The 3,997-nt window shown below is 32.2% G+C and overlaps 1 pseudogene; it reads right to left on the bottom strand.

The window, feature by feature from the left end:
* Positions 1–1,248: 1,248 nt before the first annotated feature.
* On the bottom strand, positions 1,249–2,826 carry LOC149562176 (putative prolyl 4-hydroxylase 7; annotated as a pseudogene).
* Between the last annotated feature and the right edge of the window lie 1,171 nt (positions 2,827–3,997).

Here is a 3,997-nt window from a genome sequence, read left to right on the forward strand (position 1 = left end):
AAGGAGTGTGATATCGTGTATATCTCCTGAAGAAGTGACCATGACTATCTCCCCTCATCCAAAAGTCATGCCAAATAAAATAAGCATACATATATGTACATAAGCATAATCTTTTAGTTGGGTTGGCTTAACACCAAATCATACTTATTCATAAGCAATGTGTTCAAGTGTGATATTGAATTAGAACTCTAAGCAACATATAAAGCATGATCCAAAGTATTGAAAACATGATATTGAATAAATATGAATCAAGGTACACTTTTAATGATGCATTTAAACAACATACTACGATCAATGTACGATGCAAAATAAGTTCTAAGCAGCATAAGAAATCCCAACTAGTACATTAAGGATAGAGATACTTCTAACTATTAATAATTCAATTGATGCATTAATTAAATCAAGACCCTATAGAACCTTTTAGGAACTTGGCAAGCAGATAGATGTCATATAGAATGAAATTCTTAAAGCTAAACATATAATTAAATACACCCTTACAATTTCTTCATTCATCCAGTCTCATGTATTATTTGTTAAGATAAATCTTATATTCCAAAATGTCCCAAATCACTTATACTAATATTGGGGTATTACAGTTCATTCTACATTTCCTCACATTCTAGTTGATATTGGCATCTCCAATCCTCTCCTTTGGGAGCAAGTTCTCATGGTAGGGGATAGGTCATTGGCTCAACTGCTAGATTATGAGGACCTCCACTTTTGGAGTCATGTATGCTTCTCCATAGGATATTTGGTTATAGATTATCTTTTTGCATGTCAAAGAGGCGTTGTCACTATTTGGAGGGACAAAAATGATAATTATTTGACTATTTGTGCATCCAACTCTTCCTCTAATGACTCTCCATAGGGTAATGATGACTCCTCCCAATGTTATGGTTTTATTGAACTAGCCTTTTGTGGCTTAATGGGTTTAACCCCACCTCTTGTTGTTGATGTGGTCCACTCTAGCCATGTGCAACCTTCTCTAAATGTTGTTTCTCCTAATTCACATCAAGGCTTGATTGTTGAGATAAAACATTGTCAATATCTAGAAATTATTGTTGTTGATTCTCTCTCGAAATGGGCTCTTCCACATTCCTCTTATAGTTGGGACCCTACTAAACTTAAGGCTTGAAATTGTCCAAAGGTGGAAAAAATCAGTATGTAGACTCTCATCACCTCCCCAAATGGTGGGTGAGTTGTCTGCCTATTATTGATGTGGACTAGAAGTTGTGTACTAGTTTGTTTCTAATGATCTTTCTCAACTTTGTTGTACATGTTGGAATATTTAGGAAATGAAAGATGTTGAGGCAGGGGGTAAATTTGTATCCAATCAGAATGTGGAGAGCCAATCATATAGGTGGGGTTGTTCATGCATTCCCCAGCAACAACCCACTTAGCACAATCATCATTTTCATCAATGCATTCATCAGAAGTGCCCATTTTAATGAAGTCATATGCCTTCACATGTATCCATTTTGTAGCAGACCACTCCTCTCCTTTTATAACAGGATAGCTTCCATGCAGACTATTTTCATCAACTATCCCATTTGGCAGAAGACTGAAGAACATAATAGCATCACTTTTTCTTGGCTTCATTGTATTAAAAAAACAACATGAATTTTAATTTTTCACTTGTACTACAATCATCTCGCAAATCATTTTAGTTTTGACTATGAATTAGAAAATAAATTATATTGATAAAAATAAAGAATATAAGCTTCACTTCATCTTTCACCCTTAAGATTATTAAATGTAAACATGAATGCTTGGTCAGTGTTAATTTGGAGAACAAAAAAAAATCCAAAGTATTTATACCTGAATATCCACCTTTGGTACATTCTGACCAAGAACTATCTTTTAATTGGTCATCACTTTCCTGACTACCCAGCAAAGATAATTGAATAATATTTGTAAGAGCTCACTTACATTTTATGATATGGATTAACCACATAAAGTGGGTGTTTGATGCAAAGAAATTAACCTCTGAATAGGGAAAAATAGTCTCACCCCCCTTGATCACATCTGATAAATACATGAGCACTGTGGCAGTTCTATGACCACTCACCTCTTTGTTAAATTTATCATGGAAAAAATCAACATGAGGTTCATATTTCTGGCCATTTTCATAATGTAAAATCTGTATTGCCTCACCATTCTCTAAAAACACCCATAAAAGAAATATTAATGAAAGAAACTTACAAACAAGATCTTTTATAGTATTGGAAAAATTAGGGCTTACATTTTAATGATGTGATTTCATGATTGAAATCTTGGTTAAATAAAGTGGGAAGGGCCTGGCCTAAACCAATAAAGTTACATTAAATGAAACTAGTTAATGAATTTCTTTTTTCATAAGAAGTTATACAAGAATTTACAATGTTATAAAAATGGAATAACATTTTGTAATCATCATCAAAATGATACAAGTTCTTTAAAAGAATCTTTACGAATACATCATGAATTAGATTTAGGTTACTACCATTTTTCAACATGTTATTACCTTTTGGAAGAAAGGTCTAGGTTGTTATTCTATCCTCAATCCTTGCAACAATGTCATCCTAATAAAAATGTACAAGCAATGCCAATAAACAACCTTTGTAGAGGAGTAAACATAAGCTAGGAAAGATCTACTTATTACATGATCTTAATCAATATAATCTATAATATGGATGTTTGGTAAAGCCCAAGTGCCTGCTTAAAATTTCATCCAACTAATTTATAATTAATAATCTCATATTTTTCTACATTTTAAAATTAGGCTTTGATTGATGGATGAGCCCAACATACCTGAGATTTATTTAAGAACATTCCTGAGCTTGTTCGAATCTCACTCATAATACTCTTCCCTGATTCATTATTTACCACCATTGATTTCTCTAACTTGTCTCTTGCCTAAAGTTAACATTCCTGATTGTAAGGAAATATTTAATAGTGCAAAAGTCAGCCCTTAGTCCCCTTACTAGACTGGTTAACTAATGAAAAGTATAAAATTAACCAAAACAAACCAATGTCACAATAAACAAAAACAAACACAAAAACAATTAACCAACTCACATATTCTGATTCATACTAAACAAGAGGCTGCTACAAAGTCTTTGGAATTTGGTTTGGTCTCCAATAAGCTAGGGATTGATTCTTTGTTAATGTAGTAGTGCTTAATACTAGATTTTGTTAGTATATTTATTTAATTTAATCACACTTACAATTTTAATTCTAATTGGTCCTCCATACATGTATGACACAGTTCATTCAAGTAGTCACCATTTAGGAGTTTTTTAAAGTAGATTTTTTCATTTCATTTTGATAGCTCATCTTAGGTTCATGGGAGTGGACTCACGACCAATCATTGAGTATTGGATTTGACTTTTGATTGGATCCAATTACTCTTGTCATATGCACTCTCCTTTAATTCTTTAATCCCTGGATGTTGTTTAGGCTGATTTCATTATTGTGCTTCTTATTATCTCTTTACATCTTGCAAGTTTTTAGAGATCTTTATGATCATGGTTCAGGTCTAACTTTGTTTCCATACTTTGTAAAAGATGGGATCTTTACTTTAGTTTCTTATGTTTCTTTTGTTTCAATAATAGATATGAAATATAATCAAAATAAATAAACTTCATACAATTAAATTCACTAAAAAATTAATCAGAGTGGGTTTAACCATGGACAAAATTCTGTAGTTAAGTGAGTTCTAAGTTGAAGTAGTACTGGGATGAGTGCCCTCGGCCAAATTCCTAGTGCTTAACTAGATAGATTAGTGCCAATCGCTACTTGTGAAACATAGATCAATGAATTTGACTCCAAAACTACACAACTAAATCATAATAGCAATATCACAAAAAAAATAGCCTCTACCTCTCAATTTCAAACCCCTATAGAAATAAGATGATCTTATGAATTTATACTATCTTTCTCTACAAGGGTTTTAACAAAATGGCCATAAATTAATTTATAAAAACAATTGAGCTAAAATAAACCCTTATTCAAAACT

This window comes from Cupressus sempervirens, chromosome 4 (genome assembly GCF_028749045.1).
Source record: "Cupressus sempervirens isolate cs-2001-9-10 chromosome 4, ASM2874904v1, whole genome shotgun sequence".
Classification (NCBI taxonomy): Eukaryota; Viridiplantae; Streptophyta; class Pinopsida; order Cupressales; family Cupressaceae; genus Cupressus; species Cupressus sempervirens.